This window comes from Sorex fumeus, unplaced genomic scaffold, assembly GCF_029834395.1.
Source record: "Sorex fumeus unplaced genomic scaffold, SorFum_2.1 ptg000051l, whole genome shotgun sequence".
Lineage (NCBI taxonomy): Eukaryota > Metazoa > Chordata > Mammalia > Eulipotyphla > Soricidae > Sorex > Sorex fumeus.
In genome coordinates this window covers 37288194-37313605 of record NW_026606108.1, presented here as the reverse complement: position 1 = coordinate 37313605, position 25412 = coordinate 37288194, and the positions used below count along the sequence as shown (strand labels likewise).

At 45.1% G+C, this 25412-nt stretch overlaps 1 protein-coding gene across 11 annotated transcripts in view; it reads left to right on the top strand.

The window, feature by feature from the left end:
• Positions 1 to 555: 555 nt before the first annotated feature.
• FAM13B (family with sequence similarity 13 member B) overlaps positions 556 to 25412 on the top strand; it is a 93553-nt gene continuing 68696 nt past the window's right edge. For 10 of the 11 annotated variants that reach the window (XM_056124677.1, XM_056124668.1, XM_056124670.1 and 7 more), the window contains exon 1: positions 10942 to 11269. The gene's annotated coding sequence lies outside the window, so the exon portion shown is untranslated. Of the gene's footprint in view, positions 647 to 10941; positions 11270 to 25412 lie in introns of those variants that run through there. The other variant, XM_056124667.1, reaches the window with a different exon arrangement.

Sequence of the window (25412 nt, the reverse complement as noted above, 5' to 3'; positions counted from 1 at the left end):
TGTGGCCCCTCAAACAAAACCAAACAAAAAACAAAAAGTTATTATAAAAAAACAGATTCTAATTGACTATAGAAATTCAATCAAAAGGCCAAAATAGCTTGGTGTTATAATTGGTGATCTCTCTGACTTTTATTATTGTCATCCATTGAATTGTGAGTTATCAGGCCAAAAATGTGGGATTGGCAAACATAAGAGTTATTGTCAATTGTTCCAGCTCCCCCCAACTGGATATCAGTAGCTGTATGAGTATAGAAACTGAAATCAACATTGTGTTAACTTTGGTTGCTTCAAAATTATTCTATTCCAGATATGCAAAATGAGGTTTTTTTTCCCACCCAAACTTAGAGATCATGATTCTGTTCTCTAATATATTGACTGATAATTGCAGAAGAAATACATGTCTAGTAAATTAGTGGCACAAAGGTTACTTTGGGTTGCTGAGATCAGAACAGTATTTGCCATTATTTTAGATTTTGGCGTGGGCTTTGTACACCCTGGAACAGTTTCTTCTCTCTGCAGCTAGTACTATTTTTTTGTTGGTGAAGAACACACATTCTTGAACACAGGCATCGTGGTTCCAGAGAGAGTGGCACAGACAGATTTCCCTTGCATTTCTCAGAAGACTCAACAAAACTACTTTCAAATGGTGAGTTGCTTGAGTTGCTTCCTTAAGAGAAGATTTTAAGTTTTTTAGGTTTTAGTTCTTTCTTTTCTCCCCAGAAGAGCCAAATAATTTCAGAAGTAGAAAATAAATTTATTTGCTGAATTGGACAACTTTTTTTTTTTTTGGTGAGGTGGGTACACCAGGTGATGCTAAAGAGACTAGTATGTGGTGCCAAGGACTGAACCAGGTTTGCAATCAAAATAGTTGCATGCAAATCAAGTATTACCTCCTGTACTCTCTCTCTAGTTCCTTGATAGCATTTTGTAGCTCCCTATTAAACTGTCTTTCCTATTCACAAAACTGCATTTATTTTCCCATCCGATGTCTATGTCTTATTGTATGAATGGGCAGTGTATATATAACTCTAATTAGGGAGGAGATATGCTTGCATTTATTGTAATTCACAAGGTATAGAATATATAGCAACAGGGTTTGAGATTTTTTGCTTTTCATCTGAAAATAATTGGTCAAGAAGTTAGCAACCATGGGGGCTAAAGTGATAGCACAGCAGGTAGGGCGTTTGCCTTGCACACGGCCGACCTGGGTTCGATCCCTGGCATCCTGTATGGTCCCCCAAGCACCGCCAGGAATAATTCCTGAGTGCAGAGCCAGGAATAACCCCTGAGCATCGCTGGGTGTGACCCAAAAAGCAAAAAAAAAAAAAAAAAGAAGAAGTTAGCAACCGTGGGTCCAACGTGGGTAGGGTGCTTGCCGTGCATGCTCAGTGCCACACGATTCCCTAAGTCTACCAGGAGCAGTCCAGCGACCCTTGAATAGAGAGTCTGGAGTAAACCCTGAGCACTGCCAGGTGTGGCCCAGAAAAAAAAAAAGAATTTAGCAACTTTGACCAACGAAGATTTCTACATGTGGCCTCATGCTTTGGAGAAAAAAACATTTTTAGAAACTTCTTTAGGTACCTAAGGACAGTATATGAGAAGAGTGAAAAAACTGTAGTATGTAGCTCATAAAGTTTTGTGTATACTAAATCCCCCCCACCTTTGCTCAGGAATTACTCTTGGTGGTGCTTGGAGAACCTATGGGATGTTGGGGATCAAACTTGGGTTGGCTGTGTGGAACGCAAGCACCTTACCTGCTGTACTATCGCTTTGACATTCTCTTTCTTTCCTTCTCTCTCTTTCCCTCTCTCTTTCATCCTCCCTCCCTCCCTTCTTCCTTCCCTCCCTTCCTTCCTTCTGGTAGTTAGTGGCTACTCTGTTCTTGGAGTTGCTCCCAGTGGTGTTTGGGGGGACCATGTGATGGTGGGGATCAAATCCAGGTCTCCCTCACTCAAAGCATGTGCTCAGCCCACTGAATTATCTCTCCAGCTCTTCACTGTTATTTTTCTCATTTTATCAATGGGTGTGCTTAGGGTAACTTGACCAGGCCTTACTTGGCTAGTAAGCGACAAGACTAGAATTCAAATACAGGTGTTTCTATGAGTATAATACTATTCCAAATATATAACACTGGAATATTCAATATTCATAAGTACTGAATATTTTTTATGTTTTTGTTTTTGGCCATACCCAGTGATTTTCAGGAATAACTTCTTGCACATGAGTTATTAGGAATAACTCAGGAATAATTTCCGATGGTGCTGGAGGGACCGTAGGTTACAGGTCAGAGGCTGGAGCAATAGCACAGCGGGTAGGGCGTTTGCCTTGCATGTGGCCAACCCGGGTTCGATTCCCAGCATCCCATATGGTCCCCTGAGCACCGCCAGGGGTGATTCCTGAGCGCAGAGCCAGGAGTAACCCCTGTATATTGCTGGGTGTAACCCAAAAAGCAAATAATAATAATAATAATAATAAAAAATAAATAAATAAATAAATAAACAAACAAACCCAGGTCAGCCGATGCAAGGCAAGTGTCCTACCTTGTTCTACCACTATCTGCCTTGTTGCTCTTCTTTTTAAATGATAGATTTGGTGTGAATGGCATGTCTTTTTTCCTTTTGCTGGCTCCTGGGTGGTTCAGTGTCTTAGGAATATCAAATGCAAATAAAATCAGGTTGGAGAGACAGTACAGCAGGTAAGACACTTGTCCTGCATATGACTGACACTGGTTCAATCTCCGGCACCATATTTGGTCCCTCAAGCACTGCCAGGAGGAAGCCCTGAGCAGAGTCAGGTGTGTCTCCAAAACAAATATATAATTTGACCTCCCCCCTTTCTCTTTTTTGCTGTCATTTCTGCAATAAGCAGTAGCCAGTTAGTTGTGGCACTGGGATCCCAAATAGCAGAACTGCTGGGGTCGCATTGACACATGGAGCAATGCAGGCCATCAAACCTATGGCCTCGCTGATTCCATTCAGGTACTCTGCAGCTGAGCTATCCCTGACCCCCTATCATTGCAAGCTTTTTATTTTTTTAAAAGAGGAGACATCCAGTGATGCTGTGGCCCAGGGGCCATTTCTGGCCATGTTGGTTGGGATGGGTATTGTAGTGTGAGGGTCTCCACTCAGGGTTTAGCACATGCCTGGCCTCTGCTTACTCCTTGGGCTATCTCCCTGGCCCCTATAATTACGCCGTTGACTGAACAGAAAAGAATCTACCTGCTAGTCCTGAATCTTGGTCAGAGATGGGAGAGTGAGAATGAGGAGGACACTTAAATAATGAAAATTTCCTTACTGATAGCTCAAGAAGTGAGTCCAACATCCTTTGAGACTGGGAAGCGTGTCCCTGTGCATTCTCTAAGAATGACAGGAGCATGCCTCTGAAAGTCACAGCAGAGCAAGAGCTGCTCCCTGCTCTCACAGACCGTGGGGAGGCAGCTGAGGCCTGCTCTGGGGCTGCAGCAGAGAGATCATCCTCCCCGGGTGATTTTACTCGGCACTTTTCTCCTGAGAGGCCTAGTGCCTCCACTCAGGGAAACAGGATACAAATCTGTTTCCCTGTCTCATAAAAGCAATCTTGCTGGAACTAAAGAGAGAGTACAGGATTTCAGGGGCATTCCTTGCATACAGCTGACCCTAATTTGACCCCTAGGTCCACAGGGTACCTGGGCAGTACCTGGTACAGACCTGGAAGCCCCTGAGCATAGCTGACGTGGCCTGGTTAACTCCCAGTACCACTACCTTGCAAAGAACTGCTGGCCCAGAAGGCTGAGAATCACAAGGATAGGCCCTAGGCCTTCTGAACAGGGAGTACCCTGCTCCCTACCCCTGCGAAATATATATATATATATATATATGTATATATGTATATATATGTATGTATATATACATGGGCTGGAGCGATAGCACAGCGGTAGGGCATTTGCCTTGCATGCAGCCAACATGGCCGACCTGAGTTCGATTCCTTGGCCCCTCTCGGAGAGCCCGGCAAGCTATCGAGAGTATCTTGCCTGCACGGCAGAGCCTGGCAAGCTACCCGTGACGTATTCGATATGCCAAACACAATAACAACAAAGTCTCCAATGGAGACATTACTGGGCCCGCTCGAGAAAATCGATGAACAATGGGAGGACAGTGACAGTATATAGACATATATGTATATATATTATAACAAATTATTTACTAAAATAACCTTGGGGTGGAGAGATAGCTCATTGTGCTAAGTGAGTATGCTTTGTATGCAGGAGGCCAGGATTTTGTTTTGCTTGGGGGCTACACTTGGTTGTACTCAGGTGGTAACTCCTGGCTCTGTTCTCAAGAATCAGTCCTGGAGGGACTCAGGGGACCATATAAGTTGTGGGGATGTAATCTGGGTCGGCCTTGAGCAAGGCAAGCGCCCTACCCACTGTACTACCATCACTCCAGGCCCCAAGAGGCCCAGGCGTGATCCCTGGCACGATACCACAGAGCCAGGTGGGAGTGCCAAGCACAGAACAGCCGCAGCCATGCCCAATATGGCCCCCAAACCAAACTAAAACCAACCAACCAAACAAAAAAATCTACCTCAAGTAATTATTTAATTTTTTAATTGATATATCATTTTTAATTGAATCATAGTGAGCTACAGTTACAGAGTTGTTCATGATTGAATTTTATCATATCATGTTCCAACACCCATCCCTTTACCAGTGTACACTGCCTACCACCAATGTCCCCATTCTCCCTCCCACCATCCCCTCCCATGGCAGGTACTTTTCTCTCTCTCTCTCTCCCTCTCCCTCCCTCCTTTCCTCCCTTTCTCTCCCTTCCCACCTTTCTTTCCTTTTGGGCATTACCTCAGGTAATTCTTTTCCTGCCAGACCACATCTTAGAAAAGTCATTTCTCATTCTGCCAAAATAGCTACTGAAATGCTCCTTTTGACACAAAGTATATATTAAAGTAGGTTCTCCACACTGACATGTAAGGTATGTAGAAAAGGGTTGAAAAAAATGATGTAATCACTTAAAACCTGTCAAGTGAAGATACTGCTACAAGATTTTGGCTTAGAGGTAACACATAAGGTAGTGTGTGTGTGTGTGTGTGTGTGTGTGTGTGTGTGTAGGAGTTAGCAGCCTTGGCCTCTACCCACTAGATAACAACAGCACTTCTCCACTTTTGGCAATTAAGAAATGTCTCCGGGGGCTGGAGTTCAGTGGGTAACCCAGTTTGATCCCTGACATTCCTTATGGTCCTCTGAGCACCAGCAGGAGTGAGTCTTGGGTGCAGATCCAGGAGTAACCCCTGAGCATCGCTGCACATGGCCCAGAAACCAAGAAGAAAGAAAGGAATGTCCTCAGATGTGGCCAAAAAACTCATTCCCAGTTGAGACTTGCTATTGTAAACTAAGCACCAAGATTTAAGAGCCCCAAACTGTCTCCCTGCCAAGCCCCTATGCAGCATTCTTTCTCCAATGACATATTTAAGTGAATTCTAAAATGGGTTCCTAGAAATAAGATCACGATCAACGACCATCCTGTTACTCGTCGATTGCCTCAAGCAGGCCTCAGTAACGTCTCCTTCGTCCTCGCCCTGAGATTTTTAAAAAAGTGCCATATTCAAGGCTTTTTCAGAGTTAGGAGAATGAGACCCATCATTGTTACTGGTATTTGGCATATTGGGTACGCCACGGGGAGTTTGCCAGACTCACCATCATGCCCTAGAAATAAGAGTTTAGATAAAATCAGGTAATTCTAAATACTTACACATGGGGCTGGAGCAATAGCACAGCAGGTAGGGCATTTGCCTTGCACGCGGCTGACCCGGGTTCGATTCCCAGCATCCCATATGGTCCCCTGAGCACCGCCAGGAGTAATTCCCGAGTGCAGAGCCAGGAGTAACCCCTGTGCATTGCTGGGTGTGACCCAAAAAGCAAGAAATAAATAAATAAATACATTAAGTTACAAAAAGTCAAGTGAGAATGACTGAAATATATTTCTTTAGTGATTGTTGCTGTATGCTGTGATTCTTGTCTTTTGGGGGTTACATCCGGTGGTGCTCAGGGCTTATGCTAGCTCTCTAGTCAGGGATCACTCCTGGCTGTCCTCGGGGGACCATATGTGGTGTTGGGGATTGAACTTGGGTTAGCTGTGTGCAAGGCAAGTGCCCTATCTGCTGTACTAGCTCTCTGGCCTCAGACTCTGCCTGGATCACTGAGAGTGGCATTCCATAGGTCTACTCAGAGCCAAATGCTGAGCCTCTTGCAGATGGTGGGTGCATTTGTCTCATACCTGCCTACAAACAGGCTAAGAAGAGCACCAGCAGAGACTAGAAGACCAGAGCTGAAGAAGGCTGAGCTGCCTTGAGACGGCCTGCATGCTCAAGTTTATCTGAACAAAAAGGGTAATACCTGAGGCTGGAATAAGCCCTGGGGATCTCTGGGTGGGACCCCAAAACAAAAACACCACAAACCAAAACAAACAGGCACCCAATTGAAACCTCAATACACATATATCAAAAATAAAACAAAACAAAACAGTACCAGCAGGAAAATGAGAAGCTGGAGTGATAGTAGTGGGCAGGGCATTTGTCTGGCATGTGGCAGATGCGGGTTCAATCCTCGGCATCCCATAAGGTCCCTGAGCAGTGCCAGGAGAATTCCTGAGTACGGAGTCAGGAGTAACTCCTGAGCATCCCTGGGTGTGGCCTAAATACCAAAATCCACCCCCCACCCCCACCCCCTGCCCCCAGGGGCTGGACAGATCGTTTAAGCCAGTAGGCACTTGCCTTGCACACTGCTGACCCAGGTTTCATCCCTGGCCCCTGAGACTGCTGGGAGGGATCCTTAAGTACAAAGTCAGGAATAAGCCTTGCACACTGTCCTGTGTGGCCCCTAAACCAAAGCCAAAGAAAAATTCGCAACCAAATTAATTTGGATCTGATACTGCCACCTGCTGGAAAACTCTCAAAATAAACATGCCAATCTGCAAGGATGAAGAGAACTGCACTAGGGTGGCACTGAGGTATGGTACCCACCACTTGCACAATATGGGTATCCTTAGGGTGACCTGTAAGTGGGTCAGTGACAGCTATCTTAGATTTTAGCTGACAGGTTCCTGAGAGAGATGTTTAGAAAGAGAGGTTATCTGTTTTGTTTTTTAATTTGGCCGTACCCCAGGACATTTCCTTCCACATGCAAAGCATGTGTTCCTGCCCTTTGAGCTATCTCTCCGGCCCCTAGAGAAAACAGAGACAAAGAGTTGGAGGTTGGCTACTAGATTCCTAGGGGCTGAGAGAGGAATGGACAACTGACTGAATAGACAGACGTGAAGGAACAGCTCAGAAGAAATCTGGGTGGAAAACTAGCAGACAATTGGGGATGGCGGTGGTTTCTGAAGTAATTATAACTGTATCCATCATAAAAAGGCAGCTTTAAACACTGACTGGCCCCAGTGTTAACATTAGATAGAAGTAGAAGAAGCTTTTCTAAAAGTTCCCGCGTTCTCTTTCACTCTTCCTTTGGTCTGGCTGCTGATCTGGGAAGACCAGGTTGTGCCAGAATGATGCTAGTAAAAGAAGCTCTCTATGGGGAGCACTGAGCCCTCTGTCCCCAGGTGGAGATGAGGTATGTTTTACGTTTTGTGACTCAATGACCACAGAACTTCCTTTTCCTAAGGGGGACCCCAGAACCCATGGAACCTGTCTGAATCAGACATGCAGACTGCACAGGTTTTAAGGGATGGTGAAAGATAGAACAAAAATCTTGTTTTGTTTAAAATTATACCCCTGGGCCAAAGAGATTGGACAGGAGGGAAGGGCTTGCTTTTATGGCTATGCCAGCTGTGACCCTGGCTCAAATTCCTAGCATCTGGCCCCCCCCACCCCCCGCACAAGTGGGGTCCTTCCCCAATATATCTTTGAAGTCTGCATGTTGAGCATACTGGTTATTTATAAAGTAGGATCTATAAAAGGATCAAGGACTTGCACTTGGCTTTTGGGCCATACCTGGTATTGCTCAGGGCTTACTCCTGGCTCTGTGCTCAGGGATCACGCTGGCTGGGCTCTGGGGATAAAGCCTCAGTCAGCTGCATACAAGGCAAGAGTCCTACCCAAGCACCATTGCTCCAGCTTCAGCATTCGAGTTTTATAGAAAAATGGACAAACGGGTACTGAATTCATTCGTCTTCTGAGAGCTCATGCCTGGGGAGTAGTGCACATAAAGGCAAGGGAGTCCAGGTCCTTTGGGAGCTGAGTCTTGGGCATCACAATCAGTTATGTCACCAAGAGCCTGTGTGACACAGGCAGGCTGGGTTCAGGGTTCCCAGTGATTTGCTTTCATTAATTTTACTTGCTAGTAAAAGAAGCAAGTTTTAGAAGCAATCATGTTGCTGCCCATGTTCTTCAAGCACGGAATCAGAGGTAAAGCTTCCATGTAAGATATTGATAGAGGGACTCGAGGCTGAGTACAGGAGCTCTCTCTTAGACTGTTAAGAAACCAGAGTTTGTCTGGTCCCTGTTTGGCAGATTCAAAAACTCATTTTACTTCTCTTACGCTTAACCAGGCTTTGAGACAACTATTTGGAGGAAACAACTTTATCATTCAGCTCAAAGAACAGAAGCTGATTTATAAACCATGATGTGAAATGTGCTAATTGAGAAAGGCTTTGTAGATGGTATAACTAGTACCAGCCTTGTGTGCCTTGGACAAGGGCTTCTTACTGGGTTTGCTTATTTATTCCATCCAGACCCCTTGTGTGATGGGAAGACTACTTTGAGTGTGACAAGAGCCTTTGGATTTTCTTTTTTTTTTTTTTGCTTTTTGGGTCACATATGGCGGTGCTCAGGGGTTACTCCTGGCTTCATGCACTCAGGAATTACTCCTGGCAGTGCTCGGGGGACCATATGGGATGCTGGGAATCGAACCTGGGTTGGCCATGTTGGCTGCGTGTAAGGCAAAGGCCCTACCCGCTGTGCTATCGCTTCAGCCCCTGGATGTTCTTAAAGAATACCCAGGATTTAAATTTTCAAGGGTATAAACTTAATAAAGGCAGAGATCTTAATTGCTGATGTGAGTAGAACATAGTAAGCACTTGAAGCTGGAGTGATAGTATAGAGAGTAGGGTGTTTGTCTTGCATGCTTCGGACTCAGGTTTGATCCCTGGTATCCCATATGGTCCCCCAAGCACTGCCAGTAGTAATTCCTGAGTGTACACAGAGCCAGGAGTAACCCCTGAGCATTGGTGGGTATGACCCCCAAAAGAAAAAAAAATCCAAACACACAAACACACAGTAAGCACTTAATAACTGCTTGGTGAGTGAATTACAATCTCAATGAAAAATCTGAACTATCCTGGTGGAGACCAATCCTTTTTTTTTTTTTTTTTAGAATCTATAGTGCCTGTCCTATAAAGAGTGGGTGCCCATAACATAACCGTGTTCAATGATGTGTGTTCTAGACTCTATGGACCCCTCCCTTCTTCTATGACACCATCAACAGGGCAGGTGACACGGGTTACAGATGATTTATTTGACTCTCTGATGAAATTTGGGATCCATCCTGGCCTCTGTAACACATTTACAGATCATCTCATAGGGTGACTTTTTTTTTCTTTCCTTTCCTATTTTTGCTTGTTTTTTAATTTTGGGGTAATGCTGGGTAGTGCTCAGGGCATACTCCTGGTTCTGTGCTCAGGAGACCATATGTGGTACCCTGGGGTCAACTGGCATTGGTCAGTGATGTGCAAGGCAAGCGGTTTAGCCCCTGTAATGTCCCTCTGACTCTTTTCTTTCCTTTCTAAAAAATCTTGTCCTATTTTTCTTTTCTGGGTTTTTGGGCCACACCCAGCGGTACTCAGTGCTTACTGCTGCCTCTAAGCTCAAGAAACTATTCCTGGCAGTACACAGGGGACATATGGGACCTGGTTCATCTGCAAGCAAGCCAAGCGCCCTAGTCACTGGACCGTCTCCCCAGCCGCGTCCTGTCCTATTTTTTTTTTTAAGAGGGCTCTTAATTTTTTACATTTTCCTGGTAACTGACTCCAGCGCTGGTAAGGTAGTGGGACACCGAATTATGTGCTGGCTTATATTTTTATGCCGCCCAGAGTTCTTTGTGCAGGTGTGGATTTATCTGCTGTGAAGGAGTCCAAAAGCAGGGATATTTCAAAACCAGTAACAGATTAAGAAGTAAGGTGGAGGCTGAATACCGCACCTCTGTGAGCGCCGGTGGGGGGGCTGCAGGGTCGGTCTGGGGGGCTCAGCTCAGCCAACGCCTCCTCCTTTCTGCCTTTAGCTATGCCTGAAGTGCTTTAGTTATTAAGAAGCTCCCCTGGAGCTTCTTAATAACTGAAGGTTATTTTCACATCCCTAGAAGCTTTTGAGTCCCTTTCTCCCCCGGAGGCTTCCCCTCCCGCTGGTAGTGAGGTCTTCAGGCGAAAAGCAAGGTTGGGGGGGGCAGGTAGGGTACACCCAGATGCTTAATGGGAACCTGAGTCATCCCTTGGATGCCTGTCCAGTGATTTTTTTTTTGGGGGGGCTAAGGTTTCTGTGCTCAACTGGATACAGGCACCGTGGGTCACCCTGTCCTTCTGCAGAGGGTGGGGGGCGGCGTACGGCCCCCTCCCGGGAGACTGAGAGCGACCTCAATCTTTCAGAATCGCCCTTTCCTAACTCTGTCATTCCCTCGCCCGTTTTCCTCTCGGTCCTCTCCAATTCTTCCGGAGGATCCCTCCCCGACACCTCCCTCGCACCCCCAGAGACCCAGGTGTGGGGGGCAGAGGGGGGAAGCGCCGCCAATTCTGAACCCTCCACGGACCCCAGCCAGGCCCGAGGCCGCCAGAAACCGCTGAGGGGGTTGGGGGCGGAGCGGGGGTGGGGGGACCCCGACCCCCAGCCACGCGCAGGCCCCGCCCCCGCCCCAGGGCCTGCCCCGCCCCTCCCACGCGCGTCACGTCCGGCCCCGCCCCCGCCCGCCGCCCTCCGCTCTCCTCCCGCTCGCCGTTAGGGAGGCTCTGCGTCTCCGCCGCCACCGCCGCCGCCTCGCCCGCCGCCTCCGCCTTTCCCGCCTCCTCTCTCCTCAGCTCCGCCGCCTCCACCACCGGGGGCACCCGGGGGGGGGGTCGCTTTCCGGGCTGGCCCCGCGCCACAGCCGTCGCTTCAGCCTCCCGCCGGCGGCCGCCTCAGGAAGACGCTCGCCCGCCGCGGCGCCACCTGGGGCCTCCGTTCTCGCCCACTCGCCGTCGCTGCGGATCCTGGAGAAGCGGCCGCGGCCAGGGAGCGGGGCGTCGCGGTTCCAACGGTGGGTAAACGGGCGGCCGCCGGCGTCTGCGCATGCGCCGGCCGCCGCGGACCTTCCCGCCCCCCACCCTTTTCCCTCCCCCCCCCCCGCCGCCCCCCAGCTCCGGGTCCCACCACCCACCCCCGCGCGGGCCTCAAGGGCGTTGTATGTCAGGGTGCTGGGCGGGGGCGGGGGGAGCAGGGACGGTGCACTGCAGATGGGGCATTTGTCTGGAAAGCTTCCCCGCCACCCCCTTAAAAAAAATTTTTTTTTTTCCTCTGCTGGAGCCTGAGGAGATGCAGCCGCAGCCCGGCTGCCGCGGGGGTGTGGGGGTGTGGCAGGCTCCGATTTTGCAGGCGCTCCCGTGCGCGCGAGCTGCCGCGCCTTCTCGCCGCCGCGCCCCTCCGAAGTGCAGGGCCCGGCCACCCGCGATTGTTTGGCCACCCCGGGCCGCGCGACGGACCCTGCGGCCTCCACCCTGGCCCGCTTCCTTCGGGGCTGGGCGGGGAAAGCGGATGGGGGAAAAGAAAAAAGGGGGCGACGGTCGCTGCCGGGCTCGGCGGCACCCCCCGGTTTTTTTCAGGTCACGTGGGGCGAGTGGCTGCTGACTTCCTCAAATCGCTCCGCGAATATGGCCAAATTGGGCTGTCGTCGCGCAGGGGACTCGGCGAGAAGGCACCCCGCCCAAGGCTGCGGCCGGCCGGAGGGGGCCGCGTCAAGTTTCGCTCGGGGCTCCGGGTTTCGGGGATAGGGAGATAAATGGGCTGCGTCTGCACACGCGCCTCGAGGGAAGCTAGCGAGCGAGCGTTTGTGATCAATCAAAAACAAACAAAAAACCCCGACCCCCCACCCCCCCCCCGACTTTCAAGAAGGCAGTTGCAGAGTTTCACTGATTTCCCGTTATATCTGGGAGATAAAAAGTATGTGAAAAGTTAGCCGTTACCTTCTTTTTGGTAGTGTCTGAAAATCGAAGAAAAATAAAAGTGATACCCAGGAATTACTGTAATGTAACTTTAGGACCTAAGTAACTGAGGTGCACTTCCATTCAAAGGCATACAATTTAAATAGCTTTGAATTACTCATTTTCTGGGCTTACCTGAGGCTATGCCTTTAACTTTCTTGGTAGCGTGTAGTACCTGGGTTTCACAGGTATTGTGCAGCTGTAGGTACTTGTTGAATGGAATTGAATGAATTGGCTGTTCTTTGCATATCACCTGCAGCCCCTCTGTATTTCTTAAATTGTTCTGCTTGTAAGAGCGGGGAAGTATTTTCTCCAATTTAATTGTGCCAGCAGTTAGGGATCTTTGACACAGTTTAAATCCTCACAGAAAGGCCCGCTGCAATGTCATATGACATTGGGTGAAGTAGCTGTTAGTGTTTTTTTTTTTTAATTAGATGCCATTGTTTTAGGAAATAAAATGGCTGAAATGAATATAGTTTTTTTTGTTTTTTTTTTTTTTGGGGTCGCACCTGGCAATGCACAGGGGTTGCTCCTGGCTCATGCACTTAGGAATTACTCCTGGTGGTGCTGGGGGGGGGGGGGGGGCGACCATATGGGATGCTGAGAACCGAACCCTTGTCGTCTGCCTATGTCTTAGGCAAATGTCCTACCTGCTGTGCTAGTGCTCCAGCCCCTGAAATGAATATAGTACATTGTAACCTGTCACTTCCTGCCCCCAGTAAAAGGCTACTTAAAAAACATCATGAACAACATTCTGTGCATGCTTATATTGTAAACTAATATTGATGTTGGTGAATGTAAGAGTATAAAATATTGTTACACTTTCAAAAAATTTAAATTGGTAAATATGTACGACAAAACTTTAATTGTAGGAGGCCAGAAATATGTGGCTCAGCAACAGAGGATGTGTGGTGCATCTGTGAGGTGGTGGGTTGGATTCCTGGGACCATCATCACCACCACACACAGACACAGGGAGTTTGCGGGTTTAAGTCTGTTACATTGGCATTAAGGTGTATTGGTGGTGCTATGGACCTGGATCACCACTATTTCTAGAACTTTGCAAACTCTATAGACAATAACTCCCATTTCTTTAGTTTTGTTTTTTGGGCCACACCCTAGGGTGCTTAGGGCAGACTTCTGGCTGGGCACTCAGGGATCACTCCTGATGGTGCTTCAGGACCCTATGGGGTTCCAGGGATTGAACCTGGTTGGCTCTATGTAAGGCGAATTGCTCTACCTGCTTTGCTATATCTCTGGCCCCAGTAACTCCCATTTCTTTCCTCCCCAGTAATCTCTACTTTATACTTTGTATTTTTGTTTTCTGTGTACTTTACATAGGTTGAATCATGCATTTGTCCTTTTGACTCTGCCTTGTTTCATTTAGCATGTTTTCAGGGTTCATCCATATTGGAGTACAGATGAACTCCATAAATATAATAATCAGCCTTAAAAACATTTTTATTTTTTAAGGCTGATTAATATATTACATCGTTTACATTATGTTTGGACATTTCATCTGTTGGTAGTCATTGGGACTCTTTCCAGCACCACTAGCTTTGTTTATTTATGGGCCACACCTAGTGATGCTCAGGGAGTACTCCCTGCTTCAGTGCTGGGGAGTTGCTCCAGGGGGTGTTTGGGGAACATTCAGTGCTGGGGATGGAACTTGGGTTTCCTATATGCAAAACGTGTGCTCAGCCCTTTGTGTTATCTCCCCTTTCTCTGTTTGTACTACTTTTTAGTTTTTGTGAATGATACACTGTTATGAACAGTAGAGTGCAAATGTCTTGCTTAATATGTAGGGGTTATATTCCTAGGAATGGAATTGTTGGATCGTGTGCTAACTGCGTGGATTTTTGTTTGCTTATTTTTACTTCACACCCAGTGGTGTTCAGGGCTTATTCCTGGCTCTCTGTTCAGGGATCACTCCTGGCCAGGCCAGGGAATCATATGGGGTCCTTGGGACTGAACCTGGGTTGGCTGTGTGCAAGGCAAAACACCCTACCCTCTATACTAGCACTGTGGCCCCTGCTAGTATCCCTTTTAAAATTGTTTGGAAACTGTAATCTACTTGGGTGAACTGGTATTTCTTTTGTGATTTTGATTTTGATTTCCTTGAGATAGTGGTGTTTGACATGAATTCATTTGCTTTTTTAGATTTTTTTTTGTACCCACACCCAGTGGTGATCAAACTTATTTGCATCAGTCCCTGCTATCTCCTTGGCCTGATTATTGACTTTTAATTTGTGTATCTCTTTGGAGAATTGTTTGCCCATTTTAGAACTGGTTTTTATTTTGTCATCATTTTGTTGTAGTTCTTATTTTGGGTTCACACTCAGTGCTGGTGGTGGTAGAGGGCACGTGCAATGCTCTCATGGAGGATACTTGCACATGTCAGGGACATATGTTTTCTACCATGTGAGCCAATTCCTGACCTGGGTTTTTGGATAGAGGGGTGGCAACACCCTATGGGGGTCATGGGCTGTTCTATTCACAAGGGTTGCTTCTGGTATTGCTCAGTATCAGATCACACAGGGGATTAAACCTATGCCCATTCCGTGCAAAGTATATGCTTCATTCAAACCGTTGAAGCATCTTTGGTTCTGGATTTCTTTCTTTCTTTTTTTTTTTTGTAGGAGTACTGCTATTTATTCAGCCACTGATTAGCTGATTGAATTGGGCATGAACTCCACTAGTTTTCTTTCTTTATAAATAGAAAACTTTATTGGCAAGTAGAAGGGAAAGCAACTTCCCATCTGTTGAGAAACAGTATGGGGATTTTTTTTTTTTTTTTGTCCACACCCAGTTGTGCTCAGGGCTTACTCTTGGATCTACGCTTAGGGATCACTCTTGGTGGCATTTGGGGGAACCATTTGTGGTACTAGGGACTAAAATCAGGCCAGCTGCATGCAAGACAAGTGTCTTACCCACTGTACTACCTTTCTGACCCTCAAAATAACCTTTTGTTTTTGGGCCACACAGCGTGCTCAGAGATCACTCCTGGTAGTGCTTGGAGGCCCATATGGGGAGGTGAGTATCAAAAACCGATTTGGAGTGTTCAAGACATGCACATTATCTGTTGTACTATGGCTCTGGCCCCTCAAATAACTTAAAATTATTTGTACATAAATCTTTTATTTGAAAAACTCATGTTTTTGAAAATAAATGAAGTACTTTTTTTTCCTTTTTGGGTCACACCCGGTGATGCTCAGGGGTTACTCCTGTCTCATGCACTCAGTAATTACTCCTGGCGGTGCTCAGGGGACCATATGGGATGCTGGGAATCAAACCTGGGTTGGCCATGTTGGCTGCGTGCAAGGCAAACACCCTACCCGCTGTGCTATCGCTCCAGCCCCTGAAGTACTTTTTTTTTTAAAAAAGGAATAGAAAACCTGTTTTGCAGTTGGATAAACAACAGAGAGATGGGCTTTATACCTGAAAAGAGGTTTCCAATTATTTTGTGTAGGTCACAGTATATTTAGATCTCAACTCATTATTTTTCAGTATGAAGAACTTCTAACCTTTGAGATTACTGCTTCTGAACTTCGCTTGTCTATAGTGCTTTGTGAATGTGACAAGGAACAGAGGAGAGTTTTACTTTTTATTTTTCCTTTTTGGGTCACACCTAACAATACACAGGGGTTATTCCTGGCTTTTGCACTCAGGAATTACTCCTGGCGGTGCTCAGGGAACCATATGGGATGCTGGGAATTGAACCCCGGTCGGCTGTGTGCAAGGCAAATGCCTTGCCCGCTATGCTATTGCTCCAGCCCCAACTAACAAACATTTTTAAAAATATTTTTTTATTGAGGTTCTGTAGTTTACAAAGTTATTTATAGCACCCAACTTTACAATCAGCCATGAACAAATTCCTTGTGTACAGTTCCTGTCCTCAACCCCATCATGCCAGTATCAGAGATAACTCCCACTTGGCCTCTGGGGCCACGTGGGGTGCCAGGGATGGAACCTGGATCAGCTGCGTTGCAAGGCAAATGCTGTAATGGCTGTCTATCACTCTGACTTCTCAGCTAATAAACTTTAAGGAGCTTATTCCCTCCTGTGAGAAACAAATTAGGAGGAATATATTGTAAAACTCACAATGAATGTTTTAGAGTGAAGGAATAATATGCCCTGAGAGAAATTGACAGGAGAGATTGAATGGGTTGGAGAAGAAGATACCTGAAAATGGAAAGAGAAGTAGGGGAGAGTGTATTGGGTTGATGGACCAGCATGGTAAAAGCATTGCACTGTAGCACTGTCCTCCTGTTGTTGTTCATCGATTTGCTTGAGCGGGCACTAGTAACGTCTCCATTGTGAGACTTGTTACTATTTTTGGCATATTGAATACCTTGCGGGGAGCTTTCCAGGCTCTGCCGCCCGGGCAGGTTACTCTAGGTAGCTTACTGGGCTCTCTGAGAGGGGCGGAGGAATCGAACCATCGAACCCGGGTTGGCTGCGTGCAAGGCTAATGCCCTACCCCCTGTGCTATTGCTCCAGAACGATGCCACATTAGTAAAAGCGTTAGTTAGAAGAAATAGAAGAAAATGCATTGGGTTTGAGAGATAGTGAAATTTAATTGATTTCTGAAAAGGAAGAACTCCAAGTATTTTCTGTTAGGTTATTACTCAATTATATTTAACATTTTCTTTTAATTGTGTGTATGATGTATAATGATTTTTATCTCTCTTTTTTTTTTTTTTGCTTTTTGGGTCACACCTGGCAATGCACAGAGGTTACTCCTGGCTCTGCGCTCAGGAATTACTCCTGGCAGTGCTCAGGGGACCGTATAGGATGCTGGGAATCGAACTTGGGTCAGCCGCGTGCAAGGCAAACGCCCTACCTGCTGTGCTATTGCTCCAGCCCCTTTATCTCTTTGATTTTAAACAGTTTTCATAGGCTAGTTCAAAATAATATTATTGGCATTTCAGAAATAGAAAATACAACAAGTTGTTTACTTATTCAGATTATTTTTTTGTTCTTGTATATCAAGCTATCTCATACAGTTACAAAGAAAAGGAAAAAGTGAAAACTGAAAACTGCTTGTTGATACAGTAATTCATAATATTTGGCAGGGAGAGGGATGCTTTGTGGTTCTTACTTGGACCAGACACCAGTTTTAATGGGTTAAAAAAATTAGAAAGTTTGGGACCAGAGAGATAGTTCAGGGGTTAAGGCACTTGCTGATACTAATCCTGAATATTGCTTGGTGTTTGTTACCTAAAAACCCAAATATATCCCAAAACTGAACCATACCATGTGGTTGGTTATAGGTCACTTTTAAAACTTTCTGCTTTTTTTTTTTTCCCAATGCTGGGGATTGAACTATTGAACCTAGAATCTTGATATGTGATCATAAAAATGACTTACGCTGTAAGTCATTGAATTACATCCATGGTCCTTGAAACTTAATTTCAAAAGACACATATTCTTTTATTTTAAAGGGTTATAGTGTTTGAAAAATGACTTTATTTTTTGAGTAGGGCTCTGAAAAGCACTCCTAGCAGTGCTTTACCCTGCAGTGCTGACCAGATAGCCTGATAACTGGGGCCCAGTGGTTTGGTGCTGCTCAGAACCAGTGATGCTGGACTACCAGTGCCAAACCTGACAGAGCTTGCAATGCTAGGGATCAAACTTGGGGTAGATTGTATACATGTACTCCAAGCCCTTGAGCTCTTTCCTCTGTCACTGTCCTCCCTCCCATTGTTCATCCCAGTAACATTGTGAGACTTGTTACTGTGTTTGGCATATTAAATATGTTATGGGTAGCTCTTTCCTCTGTCACTGTCCTCCCTCCTGTTGTTCATCCCAGTAACATTGTGAGACTTGTTACTGTGTTTGGCATATTAAATACTTCAAGGGTAGCTTGCCAGGCTTTGCTGCGCAGGCGAGATACTCTTCTGTAGCTTGCTGGGCTCTCCGAGAGGGCGGAAGAATTGAACTCAGGTCGGCCATGTTGGCTGCGTGCAAGGCAAACGCCCTACCTGCTGTGCTATCGCTCCAGCCCCTCTGTCACTGAATAATTTTTTTAAACTTGCAAGTACAAAATGAGTTTTGTGAATTACCTTCTGAATTTCAATAAAAATGTAAAATGTGCTGCATAAAGTCCCACTATGTGCAGCAATATAAATTACATATTGAGTTTAATTTAATTGAGAATTGAAATTTTTATTGAAAATTTCAGTGATGGCTATTGTTATTGTTGCCCAGAAGAATATCCTCCAAAATGTAGTTTAGTATTCTTTCACTAGTTCAGTAACTTGGAAATTTTTTCTATTCAAAAAAATTTTTACTTTTTTTGAAAAGTGGAAAAGTTTATTGGAATATAGTAGAGAAAGGAAAAGGAACTTGCTATGTGAACTGAGTTCTTTTCTTGAGCTCTTAGAATTATTTCTCTTCAGAGAAAGAAGGATTTTTTTTTCCTATCAATGGGATGCTTTGAGGATTCAGTTGGGATAGTGGTCTAGGAAGTACATTAGAAATGATACTATCAGTTAAGATTTTGGGATTCTGCTCTTTAGTTTTCACACGTGGAGGAACAAAGATAAGTCATCAATGTACATATGCATATTTATGTATATTATTGTTGGTTTTTGGGCCACTTTCAGTGTTGCTCTGAGTTTACTCCTGGTTCTACTCAGGGATCACTCCTGGCAGTGCTCAGGAGACTTGAAAGTATGTGGTATTGGGGCTTCCATTTGTGGTGTGGGAATTAAATCTGAATTGGCTGCATGCAAGGCAAGTGCTTGTACTATTTTTCTATACTGAAATCACATTTTTTATTCTGGTAGGGAGGACATATAAACATGGGCCATGCTTGGTGCTACTCAGGGCTTATTTCTGGCTCTGTGTTCATGAATCATTTCTGGCAGGACTCTGGAGTATCTGTGATGTAAGGGATTGAACCCTGGTTGGCTGGGTACACAACAAGCTCCTTGTTGCTGGGCTCTCTGGTTTCTATTAACATAATAAAAATGAATTTGTTTTTCATATATTTTAAATTTTTTTTTTTTGGCTTTTTGGGTCATACCCGGTGGTGCTCAGTAGTTACTCCTGGCTCTGCACTCTGGAATTACCCCTGGTGGTGCTCAGGGGACCATATGGGATGCTGGGAATCGAACCCGGGTTGGCTGTGTGCAAGGCAAACGCCCTACCCGCTGTGCTATTGCTCCAGCCCCTATTTTAATTTTTTTTTGGGGGGGTCACACCCAACTCGGGTTACTCCTGGCTCTGCACTCAGGAATTACTCCTGGCAGTGCTCAAGGGACCATATGGGATGCTAGGGATCGAATCCGCGTCGGCTGTGTACAAGGCAAGCACCTAACCCTCTTTACTATTGCTCCCGCCACTATATTTTAAGTTTTTTTTTTTTAATTTTTATTAGTGAAACACCATGAGGTACAGTTGTAGACTTACCAGTTTTCGTGTTTGGGTTTCAGTTATACAATGATCGAGTACCCATCCCTCCACCAGTGCCCATTCTCTACCACCACTGATCTCAGTATCCCTCCCACCCCATCCCCTATATTTTAAGTTTTAATAGCAGTAATATGGCTAACATCCACAATATATATTAATGTGTCATTACTTATATTTATTTTGTAAAAAAGGAAACATGAATTTAAAGTATTAGGGTTGAGCCAGAGCAATAGTACAGCTAACTGGGTTCTTGCCTGACACTTGGGCAATCTGGGTTTGATCCTTAGTACCACATAAGGTCCTCTGAGCTCAGCCAGGAGTTATGCCTAAGTGCTGAGGCAGGAGTCAGTCCTATGGCACAAAAAGCAAAAGAGAGTTATTAGGCTGGAGAGATAGTGTAGGAGTTAAGGTGCTTGCCTGGATTCAGCGACAATGCGTATGGTTCTTAAGTACTGCCAGGAGTGATACGGTGCAGAGTCAAAAATAAGCCCTGAACACAGTTGGATATGGTCCTCAAAACAACAAAAAATGTATTGGTACAGTACAGTAAATGTCTTTCCTCTCATGATTTGCTTGTTCTTCTTTTATTTAAAAATTTTTTTTTAACTTAATACTCAGGGGTTACATCTGGCTCTGTGCTCAGGAATTTCTCCTGACAGTGCTCAGGGTACTATGTGGGATGCCAGGTATCAAACCCAGGTCGGCTGCATGCAAAGCAAGCACCTTCCCGTTGTGCTGTTGCTCTGGCATATTTTTTCCTTTTTTTGTTTTTGTTTTTGGGCCATTCTTGGTCATAGTCAGGGGCTTAGTGCATTGGAGGTTGCTCTGCTTGGTGCTTTGCGGGTTGCTTGGGGGACAATGAATGGTACAAGGGACTGAACCTGTGCCTCTGCAGAGCATATGCCTAAGCTCTTGAGATACCTCCCCTGGTCTGCTGATTATTTTTTTTGACCAACTTTTACTTTATTGTATGAATGTAGTATATATTACTTGTATCATACATGTTAATTGTTATCACAGGACTTGAGGATCAGTAGTAATTAAAAAATTTTGGAGTGTGCCAGGGAGCTAAGGTTTTTGCATGGGGCCACTTTGGTTGACATATTCGGTCATGTGTGCACTGCTAGGGATCACTCCTCAGTAAAGAGCAGGAATCACCCCCTGTGCACTGCTAGTTTTGGTCTGCACTCAAAAAATCTCTTCCATCCTCTCAATAAACACTTTGGGGAAGTCAAAAGTTATGTGTGGATGACCACAACTCAGTTGTCTAGAGCACATACATGGCATGTGGGGTAGACTCCAGGGTTGGGTGTGGGACTCAGTTGGGTTCATTCCCCTGCACTCTTCTGAGTACAAAGCTGGCAGCACCAAGAGGCTGTCAGGTGTGTGGTCCCCCAAAATTACAGCCACCTGTAATTTTTTGTTTTGTTTTGGGGCTGTAGCTGGCTGTGCTCTCAGGGCTTACTCCGGCTTTGCACTCAGGGATCATTTCTGGTGGTGCTAAGGTTACCCTGTGGAGTGGTGGGGATCTTTGTGCAAGGCGGGCACCTTTCCCTACTTGCTGTCCTATTGTTTGTGGATTTTTTCCTTTGTGCGTGCGTGTGCGTGTGTGCGTGCGTGTGTGTGTGTGTGTGTGTGTGTGTGTGTTTGGTGTAGGGAGGTGTGCAGTGCTTATTCATTGTTCAGGGGTCAACTATGATTAAGTACTGCTAGAGAGATTGAAGATAAGGAGTGGCTCCTTAGGAGACAAGTTTGTGCTTGTAAGTCATGTGAAGTTTGAGTTTATCCTGTATGCTGGGTATACTTAAAACTTGGTATACATTTTAATTGTTAGGAGAGCTTATTAAATTAGATGTCTAGACCTTGTATGTTGAATTGCATCTGGACTCTATGTTGAATAAAACCCCACTCCCAGGATAAAGGTAGAGAACTGAAATTCTAGGTCTCTGTTTTGCAACCCCATAGTTTGCAAAATGTTGCTGGTCCAACAAACTTCCCTAGTATTGCAGTGGCTAAGTAGCAGTAGATGTCACACTACCAGAAATTAATTTTATAACATTGGGTTTATAAATAAAATACTATCTTCATTGTTTTCTGCTTCTGTCTGAAATGTCGGCTGGTCTGTGAAATCTTTCTTCTATATGTCCCCTGTTCACAGGTATAAAGAGATTGAAGGAGGGGGCCAGAATGGTAGTATAGCAGGTAGGGTTCTTGCTTTGCATGCAGCCCACCTAAATTTGATCCCTGGCACTTCATATGGCTTTCTGAGCCCCTCCAGGATTGATCTTTTGAGTGCAGAGCCAAAAGGATCCCTGAGCACCACACCCCGACCTTGCTCCTCCTTCCCCCACCTAAAAAAAAAATGAGGTTGAAGAAGCCTGCTTTCGGTCACTGGTCTGAAAAGTGAGCAGCTGGCATTTTGGATTGAAGCGTTTGTCTAGTATTACCATTTGTAATTGTTTAAAAATTTTTTAAATGCTAATTTTGTGTTTATTATGTTTGTAACACACATGCTTACACAAAAACCAATACATCCAAATGTATTGTTATATCTCTCCTGTAGAAATACATATATTTACACAAGCAGTCTGCTTGTAATTTTTTCTCCTGACTAACAAAAAAAAAGGAGTCCAGAGCTCTAGGCAGTGGAAGACAGCTGAGGGATTTTTTTTTGCAAGTTTGATTTTCAGTATTAAGGAGATTGGGGCAAATAGATGATGAGAGGAAATTTGGCCACAGGAGATTTTGTCCTCCCTCTGGCTTTATTACTTTTGTTTTGGTTTGAATAGCTTGAAATCATGGCTGGAGGTTATAAAGTAATTGACTGTGGTCATGCAACCCTTTTGAGAGTTTCTCAAAAATAGCCAGGCTGTTTGCTAATGGGTTACCTCTAGGGGAAACCAGTTTTGCCTATGTATTTTGAATAAGAGGAATAATGAGCTGTCTCAAGGTGAAGTGTTTTGCATTTAGTGGTTTGCCCTCTGTGAGAAATGCTTGTAATGCTTGTGCTTTATCTAGTATCACAGACTGTCATCCTATGGAATACGTGTGTGCCTCTTTGTGGAATCATCACAAAGGGTTATTCCCTCAAGTAGTGTCTCAGAATACCCATAGACAGGCAAATCTGACATAAAGGTGTATTAATTGTTGCCAGAAATACTCTATTTGGGGGCAGGGTGGCAGGGAGGGTTTGGGTCACACCTGGCTGTATTCAGTAATTTACTACCAGCTATTCCTGGGGATCATGCCATGCTGGGCATTGAACCAGGGACAAAGCATATGCTGCAGCCTTTCAGCTCGTTTCCTGACCTTCCACTTTTTCTTAAAGGCGAACTTTTGAGATTAGAGTGCTCTTTAATTTACAAAGCTTTGTAGTCTTGAATTCTCTTCTAGTTATACTTAATTACACTAAATGACTTAACTGCAAAGCCAGTATGGATTTAATAGTAGACTTAAGTATGACTTCGTGTTATCCTGATTAAAGTAATGCATAGTGCCTATGAACTTTTGACAGATGAGCTTGTATTGTGGAGACTTTTTGTTTAACCTTTGTGTTGGATTGGTTGAATACTGTTAAGCATCTTAGTTAAGCATCTTAGTTTAATTCCTTGTCAGTTTCTCAGGCTAGAAAGGAACACTTACAGAACATATTGGCAACTTTTCCAGTACCCTCATGTTCAACTGTAATAGAGAGGTGCCTCTTTTCTTTTGATTTGGTAAATTTAGAGTTTGTGCTGAGGAGGGATATATTTGTTAACCTTAACTTTTCTCTTTGACTTAGACACCACAGCACTTGTATACAGGCTTAAATTTTGTTCCCTTGTTGCTTTTTTGGGCCACACTCAGTCATGCTGAGGTAGGAATGGGGCAGCTCCTAGTGCTGTGCTCTGGTATCACTCAGGTGTTGTTGGGGGACCAAATGGGTACTGAATCTAGGGTTTCCCAGCGCAGAGTGTATTTCAGGATTTGAGCCATCTCCCCACTACTTCCTGCTTAAATACTTTGTTTTTGTTTTGGGGCCACAACCAGCAGTGTTTCAGGGCTGCTACTGGCTCAGTATTTGGCAGTGCTCATGGCTGTGGGGGGGGGATCCATATGGTGCCAGGGATTGAATGCAGTGCCACACATGGAAAGCAAGTGCTCTATTGCTGAGCCACTACCTTAGCTAACTTAAATTATTTGTTCCCACAAGTTTACCATCTATATTGAAACCCAGCTCATTGTGGGTACATTTCCTCTTCGTTGGGTAGTGATAGGATTTTTGGTTTTGACTTTAGTAATTATTGAGATAGTTTTTTTTAAAAGTTTTCTATGTGGGGCTGGAGAGATAGTACAGCAGGTAGAAAGTTTGCCTTGCACATGACTGACCTGGGTTCCATCCTTGGTATCCCATATAGTTCCCCAAGCACTGCCAGGAGTAATTCATCAATGCAGACCCAGGAGAAACCCCTGAGCATTGCCTGGTATGGCCCAAAAACCAGAAAAAAGTTTTCCTCTATGGTCTGTATCCTATTTTGTCAAAAACACTTTCTTATATACCTTTTTATTCAGTTTGAAGGTAGTTTGAATATCTTCCTTATGAAAATGGCGTTTCAGTGGATGGTGTTCTATCTACAATTTGTCTTATTTGTAAAGTCATAACTTTATTTTGCTTTTTTGGTCACACCTGGCAATGCACAGGGGTTACTCCTGGCTCTGCACTCAGGAATTACTCCTGGCGGTGCTTGGGGCTATATGGGATGCTGGAAATCGAACCCAGGTTGGCTGCGTGCAAGGCAAACGCCCTACCTGCTGTGCTATCTCAAGGCCCCATCATAAAACTTTTAAATTAGTATATTACCTGCTTTACTTGCATTTACTGGATCCTATCTGAAGATATTCTTCAGACCTCTTTGGAACATTTTTCTGTTGCACCTCTATTTTCTTTTAGAATTGTATATTGTGGTTTAGATTTTATGTTCTCTAGGGTTTCCACGAAAAGTTAGTACAATGAGGAATGAGGTAATTTTTTTATTTATGCTTTTTGGGTCACACCCCGTGATGCTCGGGTTACTCCTGGCTTTGTACTCAGGAAATACTCCTGGAGGTGCTCAGGGGTCCATGTGGGATGCTGGAAATTGAATGCGGGTTGGCCACATGCAAGGCAAATGCCCTACCCGCAATACTACCGCTTCAGCCCAATGAAGTTCATCTTTTCCTTTTTTTTTTTTTTCTTTTTGGGTCACACCATGCGATGCTTGGGGGTTATTCCTGGCTCTGTACTGAAGAATTAGTCCTGACAGTGCTTTGGGAACCATATGGGATGCTGGGAATTGAACCCGGGTCAGCCGTGTGCAAGGCAAACACCCTACCCATTGTGCTATTGCTCCAGCCCCCAATGAAGTAATCTTAAAACAAAAAATTCCCTCTCACAGATTAAGAGACCAAAGGTTAACATTAAAGTTTTAGATCTGGAGAGATACTACACTGGGTGGAACACTTGCCTTGCCTGAGTTCCATCCTGGGCATCCCATATGTTCCCCTGAGCACCACCAGGAGTAATTCCAGAGTGCAGAGCCAGGAGTAACCCTTTAGCATCACTGGGTGTGGTCAACTCCCTACCTGCCAAGTTAAGGGGCAGGTCTCCTCTTCTCCAGTAGATCTAGGGAGAGAATTCTTTATTTGCCTCTTCCAGTTTTCGTTAATTGCTGATCCTTGTGACAGCAAAGCAGCAGTTTCTGCCTCCCTCTTCACGCAACCTTGTTGCTCTGTGCTGCTCTTACAAGGACACCAGATAATAGACATC